This window comes from Triturus cristatus, chromosome 5_2 (assembly GCF_964204655.1).
Source record: "Triturus cristatus chromosome 5_2, aTriCri1.1, whole genome shotgun sequence".
NCBI classification, from domain to species: domain Eukaryota; kingdom Metazoa; phylum Chordata; class Amphibia; order Caudata; family Salamandridae; genus Triturus; species Triturus cristatus.
In genome coordinates this window covers 279,284,710-279,300,942 of record NC_140588.1, presented here as the reverse complement: position 1 = coordinate 279,300,942, position 16,233 = coordinate 279,284,710, and positions in this window count along the sequence as shown.

Here is a 16,233-nt window from a genome sequence, read left to right as displayed (position 1 = left end):
AAATCATCATATTAATTTTAGTAGTATGCATAAACAAATGAGAAATTACTTCAATTATTTTTTGAGTTAAAAAAGTTAGACAATGCAATGCTCTACGAGCCTGAGTGCAGGAAGTGTGTATAGTATACCTTAAAGACATTAGATGTATTTCATCTCAAAGACACTGTAGCAGAAATATAAGACTTGAATATAAAGGATAATAAGTAGTAAATTCTGAAATCCTACTTATCCATTACATAAGGACACAGGGAGAATGATCGGGTAATAGTTATGGGAAAAGACAGCGTTTTCCACACGGAGGCTGCAGAAGACAAGGCAGTATTAGAGGTGTGAGAAATTCACGTAATTTCCCTTGGAGTAATTATGAAATTTAGACAAAATTACACGTAATTAGGTGATATGCAAATCTTTCATACTTTAGCCCGAAATGCGACCTCACAACGATTTTTGATGAAAGAATGCAGTGTGCTGTTAAAAAGTGCAGGACAACAAAATCATTGGAAACAACAATTACTTGCATTCTGTTGTTTCTCTGCATATGTGGAATGTTTTAACAAGGTTGGCTCATTCTCACTTGGGGGAAAACATGGCGCTCGCGAGTTGAGCGGTAGAGCGCGTCCTCGGAGAAGCTCTCCGCTCCTCTCTCTCTCCTGTTAACGTGTTGGGTTTACGGCGTGTTACGGTGCCCTTCAGCTGGAGGGATCTTTGCCTTTCTGGATTGGCCTGAATGTCCAGCGGATGTGCCTGAGAGTTCTGGACCGGGCTCCTGTCCCCGCATTCGTTTCTGTTCCCGGGCTCTCCCTGCCGGGGCACTGGGAGGCTGCAGCCGTGGAGTTAAGACGGGGCCGCAGCGCAGCGGCTCGAGGTTTTCTTCGGGGGAGAGTAGTGCAGGGAGGCAGCAGCGAGGTTCGCGGTAAGGTGACGGGGGGTAAAGGGACTGGCAATTTCTTCACCCAGGCGACCCCCTTGTTGGAGCCTCTAAAAACTTCGGTGGTATGTGACGGTGATTTGGTCAAGGCTGCAGGACACGGTCAAAGTGTTTGCGGGGGGGGGCTTGGGTGGGGTTGAGTCTGTATGTTTTAAGATCCCAAATCCCTGTAAGAAGAAAGAAGCCAAGAGCAAATCACGGAAGAGAAGGGGGAGGGGGAGAGGAGGGGGGACGAGGGGCAGGCACGGCACCCAGACATTTCTGGCTGACTGTGGTAGCGAGAGCGATTTGCAGGAGGGGGATGCTGTTGATCTAATAGGGCTCCAGAGAGGGCCTGTGAGAGCTGCTGTCAAAGGGAGACAAGGAGAGCTAAAAACCCTCCCGCATTACCCCCTCTTTGCGCTCTTTCTTTAAAGTTTTGCCCCAAGTTTTGACCATCCCAAAACCCCACCTATCCGATCAAGACTGCAACTCTGAATGTGTAGGTCTCCATGAGAAAATGGCTTCTCAAGGGGCAGTTTCTCCTCCAGTGGACATAACTCTATCAGCGGCTGGGTCAGGTCGCGATGATCAGACGGCAGAAGATGTCAGGACACAGGAGATAACGAAGTCTAACGGGGGTGTTAGTTCACAATCTGTCCAAGACTCACAAGGTGGTCCATTGATAGAGAAACCAACATCTACTGAGGTACCTGTGAAACAAACACCATGTTCTGATCAAACCCCTGTGTCTTTAGATAGGCGAGAGTTTGGCGAGGGTGGAGCGGACACAGCCTGTTCTTCAATAGAATCTTTGCTAAACTCCCTAAAAGTAGATATAAAACAGGGTTTTATGATTTCTGCAGAGAATCAATCGGAGATTAGGGCTGCTTGTGATGTTTTGGAGCGAAAAGTAGATCGGCTCAATGAGAGGACAGAAACCCTTGAAGGCACAGTAGAAGAGCTTAAAAACAACTTAGGATCTGCTCAAGCCAAAATCCACAATTTGCAAAGAGAGGGAGATGTGTTTCGTGAGAGGGTTGAATCTTTGGAAAACTTTTCAAGAAGAAACAATCTCCGTCTTTTGAAGATTCCTGAGGGGAAGGAGGGGAGTGACATAAAAACCTTTGTCGTAAACCTGATTAAAGATTCACTCAATTTAGAAGAGCCATTAGACATCTTGGGGAGTGACATCCAAAGGATCCATAGGGACCCCTTTCGTTTGAAACCTGGCAGAGAAAAGCCTAGAAAGATTTTGGTCAACTTTCTTACCTACTCGATCAAAGAAAAAATCTTAACTTTGGCCCTAAAAAACAAGACTTTAAGCGGTCCTGACTTTCCTTTTGAGATCCGTTCTGACCTGTCCAAAACCACTTTAGATCGGCAGTGGGAATTAGGTCAGAGGATGGAAAAATTTCGGGCCCTAGGTGCAACAGTGCAGATGAGATTTCCTGCTTTTTTGCGTGTCATGTTTAAGAACAAAATGCACAACATTAGATCTCCTCTTGAGGCGGGTGAAATGCTGGAGTCATTAAAGGATCTTTCTCGGGAAGGTGTAGGAATCCCTTAAAGGAATAAAAAAAAAAAAAAAGAGAAAAGGGAATGGTTGAAGAGGGTGGAGGGAAAAAAAAAAAAAGGGGAGCTTTCTCCCTGTCATTCTTGGGTGATAAAGAGGAAGTGGTAGTAAAACCCCTAGCAGGTTATAAATCGAATTAGTAAGATATGATTTGTAATGGGGGGTAAGGGAGGGAAAAAAAATCACTCAAGAGTAAGTGAAAACTATAAAAAAAAAGGTAAGAATAAGAGGGAAAACAAATGAAGGGAAAAGAGTGAAATATGGTTTTTGATTAATTGAAAGTTTGTATCGGTGCATGATTCATTATACAGTTTAGGGCGCGGTGGGAGGGGGGGAGGGGAAAGGAGGGCGGAGGAGGAAGAGGGCGCAAAACTGGCAATTCATCTGTCCAGTGTAGGTTGGGTAGGGTTTTCCGGGGGGGAGGGTGCTGCACAGGGTGGCAAGGGTAAAAATAAAAATAAACCTCAAGTGTCCAAGCCTAAAAGAAGTTTTAATAGCTTAGCATTTCGATTAATATTTTTTGTCTCATGCCCTAAAGAAGGTAGTGAAAGTTATGATAACTTGGTTGTAGGGAACTTGAAAGAGGTAGGGGGGGATGATGACTGGTTGACGAAATGACTCAGCTAAGTTTTCTATCCTGGAATGTCAATGGCCTGCGTACTGGGAGTAGGAGAGCAAAGATTTTTCAATACTTGAAAGACTCCCCGGCACAGGTCATAGTCATTCAGGAGTCACACCTCCTCAAGGGTGAAACAACAGAGATTTTGAAAAAGGAAGAGTGGGTGGATAAATTTATTTGCACAGATCAATCAGCAAATATTAGGGGGGTGCTTTTAATCTTTAGAAAACAAGCTAAGGCACAAATCATGGAGTATAGGGAGGATGGGAGCGGTAGGTGGCTCATTGTAAAGGTAATACTGGACGGCTTTCCTCTTACTTTGGTCGGGTATTATGGTCCTAACCAGGACGATCCCTCTCATCTAAACAGCATTCGAGATAACCTACTGGTTTTCCATGACCCAGTTATTTGGATGGGTGACTTTAACATTGTCTTAGACCTGAATCTTGATAAGTCTGCTAAATCTAGAGCCTGTGTTCTATCAAGATCTAGACAAGATCTTCAAATAGCAATGTCACAACTGGGGCTTGCAGATGTCTGGAGGGAAAGGGCGGGGGATACATTGGGGGTTTCTTTTCGAAATTTTAAATATAATCATGTGTCTAGGATAGATTATGCTTTTTTTTAGCTATAGATTGAGAGATCTATTGATAGACATTTCTTATCTTCCCTCACATCTTTCTGATCATTCGGCTATCTTATTTGTATTGAAGCCTGAGCGTAAACAGAGTTATACTTCCTGGTCATTTGATCGTACCATTCTCTTAGATAATGAGGAAGTTAATTTTCTACGATCAGAGTTCCATCACTTCTTGGAGGCAAATATAGACTCTACAGAATTCCACATTATGTGGGATGCTTTAAAAGCCTTTTGGAGAGGGAGTATTACGCACAGAGCTTCTTATAGAAGGAAGAAATATAGGGAATGTATTGATAAGTTGGAGAGGGAAATGAAGACCATTGAAAACACTCTGGACCCCCAAAATAGTTCAGGAGCAGACTACGAAAGATATAGAGAGTTAAAGTCGCATCTAGAAAATTTATTACAAGCTAGGGTCTCTAGAAGGTGGGAGGTGAGTAGAATCTCTCATTTTGAGTTTGGCGAGCCAGCTGGAAAAATTCTAGCTTGGAAAACAAAATCCAACCAAGCTCGAAATTACATCAGAGAGATTAGGGTGGAGGGGGAAGTTGTTCCCCATACCACCAAGGACGAAATAGGAGGGGCTTTCCGGGATTTTTTTCAGGAAATCTATAAGGAAGATACCCGGGAAGATAAGGTAGGGAGGGAGGCTTGGTTGGACCACATTTCCTTGCCAAAGCTATCCCCAGAGCATAGTAGGATGTTGGAGAAAGAGATCTCCGTAGAAGAAATCAGGAAGGCTTTGGTGCAGGCAAAACGGGGGAAGGCAGCAGGCCCTGATGGGATACCAGGGGAATTCTACAGGGCCCTCACAGAGGAGATCACTCCGGTTTTGGCATCTGTTTTTAATAATATCCTTTTGGAGGGCCGAGACCCTCCAAAGTCCTGGAATGATGCTACGGTGGTCTTAATACCTAAACCAGGGAAAGACCTGAAGGATTGTGGGTCATATCGCCCGGTTTCGCTCCTCAACAGCGACTATAAAATCTTTGCTGCTATTATGACAACTAGGTTGGGGAAGGTGATAAGCTCTTTAGTTCATGAAGATCAAAAGGGCTTCATAAAGGGTAGACATTTAGCTGACCTCACACAAGATCTGGTAGGGGCGATCGATATCGCCACTACTTTTTCTCTGCCTTTGGCTGCCTTTACGCTGGACGTGACAAAGGCCTTTGATAGGATGAATTGGCCCTATCTGTCTGCAGTCATGAAGAAATTCAATTTGCCCGAAAATTTCTGCCGTATGATTTCACTCATACATAAGGCCCCGACGGCAAGGTTCAATGTAAAGAATTCCCTAACAGAGACCTTTGAAATTTCGAGAGGTACAAGGCAGGGCTGCCCGCTCTCCCCCCTCCTTTTTAACCTCTATATTGAACCTTTTGCACTGATTCTCAGAGAGGAGGCTACTATACCATCATTTAGCTTTGGAGGGTGGGAAAAGCGGGTTGCCCTATATGCCGATGATATCCTCATTATGACATCAAATCTAGATCTGGCTCTTCCCTCAGTGATCAGGAAGGCTGAGGAGTTTGGCAAATTCTCTGGGTATAACATAAATTCAGAGAAAACAGAAATTATGGCCTGGAATTCCCCCAATACGCAGGTGGAGGTAGTGTCCTCTATGAGGTATCTTGGTATTAGAATAACTCAAGATATAAGTAAAATCACCACTCATAATCTCGAGCGAGTACATAAGGAATGTCAGAAACAACTAAAGGCATGGAATCACCTCCCGTTATCCATCTTTGGGAGGACAAAACTTATAAAAATGTCTATCCTACCTAAATATACTTTTTTGTTTAACGCTATCCCTATGGCCTTTGATATCAAACAAATATCCAAATGCCAACAAGGAATTAACTCTTTTATTTGGAAGAATGGAGCCACGAGATTGGCTTGGAAAAAGTTGAGGAGAAGGAGAGAGAAAGGAGGTCTAACGTCACCAGACATCCAATATTATGCTTGGGCGTTCCAATTATCTTACTCGAGAATGCTCCTAAAAACACCAGTGGATAACCTCAGAGGGAGGATGTTTCGAGCTATGTTGACGGGGTCGGATCTTCCATCTGACGGCTCTCTTTTTAAGTTTGGAGACCAGAAATAAAAAAAACTAAAAAAACTAAAAATTCTTCAATCGTTGGCTAGGAGTTGGTCCACAATCAGAAATAGAACAGGGTTGTGCTATTTCTCCAACTTAGCACCCATGTGGGACTCGCCAGGCACTCCCTTGTGTCTTAAAGATAGACTGGCAGGTCCAATCAAGGAAGCCGGAATTGTGAAATGGGGAGAGCTGATAGCTGGTGGTTCAATGATACCCTGAGAGGCTTTGTGGGAGAAAGTCGGGCCAGGACTATCTGACTTCAAATATGTGCAGCTGACTAGTTGGGCTCAGTCTTTGACAAGAAAGGGTGTCCCCCTGGGAAATTACAGTAATTTAGAAAATCTATTGGTGACAAGGCCGGGGGGGGGGAAAGGAGGTTGCATGTTGGTGTTGGGCGATTTTGGAGATAGACGATGACACTAATCTCCCTGAGATGTTATGGGGTAGTAAGATTGGTGAACAGTGCCAGCAGTTGTGGCTGAACTCATTTAGTCTACTGTATAAAATTGTGAAGCCAGCCTGGTTGAGGCGAAACCATCTATATACTTTACATCACGCTTATCTGTCCCCCCAAAAGATAGCCAAATTCCAGCATGGAAAAAAATGCAATAAATGCGACCTAGGAGAGGCCTCGGACGTGCATATGTTTAAAGAGTGCCCAGCCATTAGTCGTTTTTGGGAAGAGGTGATGGAAGCACTATCTTCTATTTTAAACATCACCCTTAGCAGTACTCTCCCCTTGATCATCTTTGGGATTGATGAAAACATCTTAGGGCCTGCCAGATCCTTCTTGTTTTTTGCGATTTTAATGGCAAGGAGACAGATTTATAGATTTTGGGTAGATACAGTCCCTCCAACATATATGGGATGGTTATCGTCTCTATATGAAGTTTCTAAAGTAGACCTGGCTAGACCCTGCAGCATAAAAAAAAAGAAATTTGCCTTTTGGGACTATTTGATACAGTGGAAGTAGGTTTCCCTGGGTTTTTTTTTTCCCCCCCGGGTCCTATGATTATGCCAGCTTCCCTGCTCCATGGATCTACAACAAGGGTCTTTTCCGATTATCTGGTCCAAACAGGCTGAAATAGGCCTAGATGGAGTTTTTGAAGGTCTTCCTTCTTGTGTGTTGTTCTCTCCTTCTCCCGCCAATCTGCTATTTGTTTTTTGTGCAAATGTGCAAAGCACACTAATAGGTTTTGGTGGGCAGGACAAGATAGCACAAAGTGGTGGTTGGCGGTATCCTTTCTTCACACATAAGGGTTTGGCAAATGAGGACATAAAAAAAAAGGATGGCTCATTCTCAGGACATTTTTAAAGTGCACGACACATATTTATGTGAAGTGGCACAGAGGTGTAATTATGCATAACAAGTGTAACACAAAATTCCCCAAAATTACAAAATTATGCGTCTGCAATTTAAAGTTTCCCCAGCCCTAGCCAGGGTCCAAATGATAGCCAGATAAAAGTAATATTTGAAAGCTACATACAGCTACAAACCCACAGTAATAACTTGTATATGTCTTACATAAGAATCTCAGGGTGATGTACGTAAGCCAAGAATCTTACCTTAAAAGAAAAAAAAGTGATGCAAACATAAATTCACATAAATGTTAAAAATTATGAGTCGTTGCTGTAGGCTGTTTAACCACATTACGCTGTTTTATAGATTTTTAGAAATGATAACACATATGTACTGACTGCAATATATCTTACACTTAATATTTTTCAGCAGTGTAATAAAAAACTACCAATGTATGTGTATCTTTCGTACTTTTACACATGTTTATTGGAAAATGTTTCATATTACAGAAGTGCCTTGGCTGATCAGATGACTGGCATTAAGATTCTTTATGCTTTTTGAACTATAATATTCAAATATATATTTATCCTGATAACATCAGAAGTGTTTTCTTACATTCAACTATGTGGATTTAGTGACATTACACCACATGTATTAACACGAGTTGATATTGATGTGTATGTGTGCATCTGCTTCACATCTCTGCTTTACAGCAACATTTGAAGGCGACACACACAACTGGAAATATAACTCCTTCTTAAATTACACACCATACCTACTACATACATTGATAAGTTTCCAAATTCTTGACTATGAAATATATATGGTATAGCATTTTTAAAGGCATGAGACTAAAAAGCATGCAACCTTGTATTAATTCCCAATGGTATCTGCATTTGGGCATGTCAACCAAATGTTTAACAGTTGTGGAGAATATCAAAAAGGATTCAAATAATGTCTTATTTAGTTATACATATGCTTGTAACCTGCCATTTCACTTTAAAGACTCACAGTTATATATATTCAGTTAATATAAAATGTGGCTTTATGATTTATTTATTTTTTAAACAAAGGAAATAATTTGTTTGAGTCAATAATACAATCTTTACTTTAAATGATCTACTGAAATTAAAGTATTTTAAGTGGAGATATATTTGTTTTAGATAACTTGAATACAGATGAAAGAGCTGCTCATTCTGCAGGAGCAGAAAGGGCACAGCACCACGACCATTGCCAACACCATCTGCAAGGGCATAGGCCTTCCTGGGCAGGGACTCAGACAGGAAGTTGGGTGGGAAAAAGAAAGACGCTTTGTATTCTGCACAAGCTGCAGCCTGTCAGACATACAAAGATCATACTCACAAGCAGAAAAAGAGAGTCCTGCATTCATTTGGCCCTGTGAATGCTACAACATCTTTGTGCTTGAAAAACATTTTGAAAGAATAACAGATCACCAAGCAGTAAGAACAATCTTTGGCAACCCAAGAGCAAAAATGTCTCCGAAAATAGAGAGGAAGGGAATATGCCTACAAGAGCACTTCTACTCCATTTGACACAGACTAGGGAAAAACAACAGTGCAGCAGACTACATGTCACGTCATCACGAGGAGTGAGGAAAAGCACACCTTCACCTGTGGAAGAATGTTTAAACTTTGTAATAAGCCAAGCAGCACCACCATCACTTTCACTGTAAAATGTTGAGTAGGCCACTCACGATGACAGCACTCTGACAGAAGTAAAACGAAAACACAACAAGTATAGTGGAGGCACCTGGCAGGAAGCTCATTTGAGGAAGGAACTAACATGAAAGAGGTATCAATATTACAGAAAGTACTTGAAGAATTGACTAATACCCTGAGAGGGATAAAACTGAGGGCTATACAGACTGTAATTCCTAAGCGTCTTCAACCAAGAGTTTTAGACCTGGCACATGAGAAACATCGGCAGAGCTTTATGAGAGGGGGTGTGGTTCATAGGACTAGACCAGCTGTTTGAAGACCCACTGAGCAAATACATTTGTGCTAAATAGTAAGTGACAAATCAAGTCCACCCCCACTTCAAATATGATCCTTAACAGACAATGTATGGCACACCATAGCAATACATTTCTTTGGCCTCATTCAAGCAGGCAAATATGAGACAGTACTGATGGACAAAATGCTCCAGATTCCCCATTGCGATACAGATCTCAAGCCACCAGCGCAAAATCAGCCATCCCAAAAGTAGATGAGATGTTTTCAGAATGGCATTCTAGATACCATCATGACAGACAATGGGAAACCGTTCAACTGACATGAGTTTGCTTCACACATGCACTTCAAACACCATAAAATAGCACCCCTATGGCCACTACTAAATGGTAAGATGGAACGCCCCTTCAGATGTTAAACACGATACTGAGAGTGTACTACAACACCCAACACAGCACCACCAGCTGCTTTCATGTATGATCGAGAACTCTGGGCCAGAACACTTAGGGGCTCATTACGATGGCAGAAAAATAGTCACCGCCGGGCTGGCGGTGGCGATCGTTCGGCCATCGTCATGATATTTACCCCCGCCACATTATGAGGGGGTGGGTATCGCGGCGGATGGAAAGTCTGCCCGCTGCTTTTCCGCCGGTAGCAATCATCACGATTACCTGGCGGAGCTGTCGGCATGCTCACCATGGCGGCGGAGCCTAGCAGGCTCCGCCGGCACAATTATGATGCCGTCAGAAGCCAGCTTTGCCGTGGCGGTTAAACCGCCATTGAAAGGCTGGTGAAAAATGTCTTCAGGGGCCCGTTGCAGGCCCCCCTTGTGTTGGGGGAGGTGTGAGTGCACGGGGGGTACCTATGGTATCCCCCTACATTTCAATGCAACAAGTGGCAGGCACAGTGTAGTGCCTGCCAAGTAGTGCAGTGAAATGCACAACATGCTCTTTTTAACATCACAGCGGTGCTGCTGGCAGTGGTGGCGGTCCCATCATAATTGTATATGCGGGACCGCCGTACGCATGATGGTCGAACCCAATCACCGCTATGGTCCGCCCGCCATTGTAATGAACCCCTAAGCTGGAACTACTGGCTGCACCAACGGCAAACACACAGGTCACACACTGAGATACGCATCTGTGATGCAGAAGCAAAAGAGAAGATGTTAAAATATGCTAAGGCTCAGAGACATGGCAGAAACTTAGACATTCAGACATGTAATTGGGTTCTAATAAAACAGGGGCAGATCAGAAAGACAGCCCTGAGATATGACCCATCTCCACTATGAGTGGTCGAAAGGAAAGGGACCATGGTCATTACAAGACATTGAGACAAATAAACAATGGAATATGTCCGGCTTCAGATCATACTACAGTGCCAGCACTAACAAAAAGAAGGACTCATGAAACACATCACAAGGAGAGTGGAAGAACGAAGATGAAGCCCATGAAAAACATACTAGGCAGAAAGCATCATCCAAATCACCCAAAAATCAAAACAAATGTGCAAGAAACCCCCTAGACTGACTGAAGAAATATAGCAAATCTTTGAAGAGAGGGGGAGATGTACGTTGTGAACAAGGGTTAGCAGTCTAGCCACAAGGGCATAGGTCTTCCTTTACAGGGAACCAGACATAAAGAGGGGTGATGAAAAGGATGACTAGGAAGACAAATGAAGCATGAGAGACTAGCTCCCTGTATGTAGGTCAACACTGTACTACTAAAGGGATTGCCATCACAAATTAAGGCATCAGGATGCATTACACACTATGGCACAAAATCAGTAATGGACAAATTTGCATTTTTTTGCTTTCATTCTTGTTCGTGTTTTGTATCATGACTGGTGTTTTAATTACATCCTGTGTATTTGTACTGAATCCTTTATGTTTAGGATTAGGTTAGTGTAAGTTTCTTATAAATTAGACACTTAATATTAACTTATTAAGATGTGTGTATTAGAGGAGGGATAATGTTTTATTCTTTGTTTGTTGATTTATGTATTTGTAAATGTTCAGTAATATATGTTTAGAATAGTTTGTATGTATTTTATAGAAGAATAGTTTTGCTTTTTATGGGAAAAGTTGGGATTGTAGATATAGATGTTTTTAATCAATTTAAGAGTATTTTAGCTGTAGTTACATTTGTTTAGTTGTTCAGCTTTTAGATTATCATAAAATAGATAAGCTAAGATAATATATTTACAAATGGGGTTATAAAACAAAATGCTTTAAGTAGCTCATTACTAAGATTACATTTTACATACTGAACATATTGTATGTGACGAAATATGAATACATATATTATTTGTGTTTAACATATACCTAAACCAATAGGTCGCATCACATACATATGAGGACTAGAATACTAAACTAATTTATTGTGTGCGAGATCCAGAATGTCTTTTGCCATATGTGTGTGCTGAATTATTTCAGTGTTTTAACCCCTTCCATGCTGCGCAGATTCCGCCGCTGTGCTGACGGAATCTTGCGCGGGCGTGGTCATGACGGAACGGTTCCGTCATGAGCACAGCTCAACCGTGGCTCATGACGGAACCGTTCCGTCATGAGCACCGAAGGGGTTAATAGGTTGGGTGGTTCAAGATGTATCCAGGGAGTTGGACCTACTCCTCTAATAGTTATATCTGGTAAGTAGGAATGCATGCACTATGATGGTCCTTACATTGTATTGAATGATAGGTTTCTCCTATGTTATTCACTTTCTCTACATTTATACAGAAGAAATTACCATTCCTGGATTTTATAGAGTGATACACTTTCCATTTAATGTACACAAGGAATTGGAAGAATATCTGGAAAGCCAATATGTGTTTCACGCTCTAATGGCAAATCAAAGAAATGGTCATTTCTTCTGTGTAAATGTGGTATAAATGTAACTGATATACAAGGATCCTATCATAAAGTTCAATGTAAGGACCATCAGGGTGAATGCACTCATACTCACCACTTAAACTAAATTAATCTCTAATATCTAGTTTATGAAGACATTCATTATAGCCTTATAGCCCGCCGTAGCGGGCTATACCGGCTGTTAAAGGCCCGCTGCAGTGTTAAAGGCCCGAGCCGAAGGCGAGGAACTTTAACAAAGCAGAGGGACTTTAAAAGCCGGTATAGCCCTGCTACGAAGGGCTATAGGTCTATTAGAACATTCTGCCACTACTAGAGGGCAGAATGTTCTAACAAAACAAAGCCTTCAGGGAGCGCGAGGGGATTGAAATCCCCTCAGGCTCCCTGAAGTCTTTGTTCACAGCTAGAGCTGTGAACAAAGACACATTGGAATGTTGGTGCTCCGGGATTATACCAACGATTATAAGCCCGGAGCACTCCATTGTTTTCAATGGAGCTCCCAACATTCCAATGTTCCAATATTACATACATTTATTGTCAGAATTAAATGTTTATTTAGCAAACAAAGTGCATATAAAAAAAGAAGTCACAAAAATTAAACTACTTTATACGTGACAAAAATTAACAACTATGCATTTATTAGCACACATGCCTCCTGAAAATCGGCTTCATTTTTACAGCTGTTTGGATCAGATGTATCTTCACTGAGTGTGAGCAATTCTTCTTCACAATGAATTGAAGCTCTGATAGCAATATATTGCAGAGTAGCACATGAGAAAATCATTTTGTATACCATCTCTCATGCGCTTAGGGGTCTACCTCCTGATTTGTCCAAACTTTGAAACCTTGATTTGAAAATGTAAAAGACCTTTCAGTGATATTTCTTTTCATGTTAAGTGCCCAATAAAGTGTAGTTTCTCCTTGATTTTTGTGCATTCTGCATGGGAGTCATTAGCCAAGGCTTTAGAGCATAACATTGATCACCTATGAAGTAATACATATGACATTTTATATAGAACATGTTAACTGAAATAAATCAAATTGGCATTATACTAAGTTCTGGGTACTCTGTTTTGATATTCCAAAATTCGCCTGTCCAATAAAAGTACAGCCCACCCACCCCATAAAATGTATCATTAACACTGACATTTCTAACAAAACAGCACACTTTGGCTGCATCAATATCAACCATATTCTCATAGAAATTCAAAAATGTGTCCATGTGTGAGATTGACATAAACCATTAGTCATAATGTTACCCCACAACTATTTTAATAAATCTGGGTGCATGAGGGTAATATAATTTTGGTTTATTTTGATCAAAGATACAAAACTAGGGATTTGACAAATGGGACCTTATAGGCCTTTGGAGGGTTGGGGACCTATGGACAAATGGGGAGGTACGACCCTTTGCTGATCTCCAGAGAGACTACGAGTTAGCACCCGCAGAAACCTTCCGCTGTCTCCAGATACGACATGTATTACAGAAGGCCATTTCGAAGGTGACAGACCTCCCAGAACCCTACCTGCTGGAAGATAGATTACTAGATGATTATATACAGAGGAAAGCCATATCCCTAAATTATCGGAAAATATGATATAACTCCCCTGACACCTTAGCGAAGGTACATGAATAATGGGTGAGAGACCTGGCACAATTGGGTGAGGATAAGTGGCAAGAGGTGCTGGCGTCCCCGGGGTAGGTGGCCATACGATCCCTTTTCAGACTAGTCCAGTAATTTTTTTTACATAGGACATACTACATATGCACAACATTGGTTGAAATGGGCAGATTGGACTCACCACAATATACCAGGGGCTTTGGCCATGAGAGCACATTTTTATACATGTGGTGGGACTGTCCGGTGATTCAGGAATACTGGAATGAGTTAATATCCTGTATGATAGAATTGTGTGGGAAAAATATAGAGATATTGCCTCAATAGTGTCTACTAAATATCTGGGAGAAAACTGACTTACCGGCAGGGGAATGATTGTTGGTCACACTAGGCCTCATGGTGGCTAACTGTAACATAGCAAGGGGGTGGAGGGCGGTTTCAGATCCCACACTGAGCGATTGGAAAGCTGACATGGATTGGTGCATGCAGGCAGAGAAGGTTGTCTACGAGGGTAGAGGATGTCCACATAATTGGACGAAGATTTGGGGGTGTTGGAATGAGATCAAGGAAGTGCTCTGTGTACCTGTTAGTAGGATTACTTAGTTGGAGGAGGACTAAACGTGAATGTGGGAAAGTTCTGCCTCAAGAGTCTAAGTGGGGAGAGAGGAGCTCTTTGAACAACAAAGGAGAAACACATTTCCTGACATCTGAGATGCTGTGCCATCTGAGGCCAGATGTCAAATGTGACAACCAATGCTGTCAAGTGTTTTCTATTATGATAAAAAGATTTGAAAAAAAAATACAAAAACATAATTTATTTTTTAATGAAAATGGAAACATTTGTCAGACAGCCATCAAAACCAGCATCAGCCAACATGAAAAGTTGATTTATCTTGAGTTGATGCTATTTTCATAGAAGGTACAGAGATGTTCGCTGTTACATCAAAGATCTTGTGATGTTGTGATGCGGCAATTAATGTCTTCTAAAACACTGATGTATGCTACTGTGTTGGTCCCAGAAAAAGATAGGGGGTGCAAATGAACATATGTAAATATCTAAAATATAAAATACCATACATTTAAAGGTCATTCAAGTAGTTTATTAAGTATCTCACATTAACTGTAAAAATAAAAGTATACTATGGGGCAGATTTATGAGCCCCTTGCGCCACTTTTGCGTCACTTTTAACATGGGAAAAGTGACGCAAAAGTGGCGCAAGGGGCTCATAAATCTGCCCCTATATTTTTAATATTGAGTGTAAACATTTACTTATGTGACATGAATGATAAATTGCATTGTATAAATTGAGTTAAAATTACCTAATTTGAAAAATAATTCCTTACCTACTAATAGAGAATTTCCTATATACTACATTCAGGAAGCAATGATCAATTGTACATTACCTTAAAAAGCAGGAATCGTGAGCACCTCCAGGACAGTTTGTCATAATGCTTGTGAAAGTACTGATAATCAACAATGGCTTACACATTTATAGAGTAATTGGGGCATATTATCAAACCCCTTATCACCGGGTTATCGGCACTTATCTGCCGATATTGCAGCGATATTTGCATCGCCCTATTATCAAGGCAGCCTTAAGGCAATTAACGTGGCTTAAAGCCTCTCTTCGCCACTTTGTTGATAATATGCCCAATTGTGCTTTCTGTTCCGATACCTGTGCAGTTACTGCATGTTGTACTAACTTGATGTGAATAGAGTGTACAGCTCCGAAAGCATTTGGGAATTGTATCATCTTATAGAATCCTTGCTTGGTCTGAATATCCTCTGAAACAGTATTAAGAAAATGAAGATACCGAGGTGCAATTTTTCATGATGACATCAAGTACATTTTGTAAAATAGAAGAAAGTGCACACTGAAAAATGACAGTCATCCGGGCACCAATGCTTTGGCATGAGCAGGTAGAGTACTGACATAGTTTCACATGTGGTGGTATTGCATGTAAACATCCAACAATAGATTGCAAAGGCTTGTCCAGTAAAGCCAAAAAGTTCTCTTTATTCAGTCTGTAATGTTTAACCACATATTTCTCCCTTTGGTCAATCAGAATGACTCTCTGTTGAAATTACTCCTCCTCCTTCTTTCTTTGAAGATTGCATTGTTTCAGATGCTAGCAGTGTTGCAAAATGGCAATTTCCATGGCTGCAAACATGTGTGTTGAATTGTGTAATGTCGCCAGTTGGTAGTTATAGTTAGGACCTATTTTCCATAGGAAATCCGCAACATTCTATTCCCAATAAGACTGGCGCCAGTTGACAAATCATCGTGAAATTTTCCAAACTTTTGGCCAGCTCCGGTCTGCTCCTATCCTTAAAGTTTTGTGGTGATTCGTCAAGCGGGGGCCGAGAAAAAAGGGGGGTCCCAAAATGCATTTTCCCCATGCAATTTCCCATAGGACCTGTTGACGCAGCTACAGCCCGAACTGCTCAACGGAATTACACCAAATTTGGCAAAGAGGTAGTCCTAAGTTCAGACTCATGCCTTTTGCATAAATGGTGTAAATCCGTTCAGTAGTTCCTGAGAATATTAGAGTAAAAAAGATAGATATATCTATGGCCTCGGAGGATCCGCGCACCCTATGTGCACCCTTCCGATCACGCACTGAATGCTAA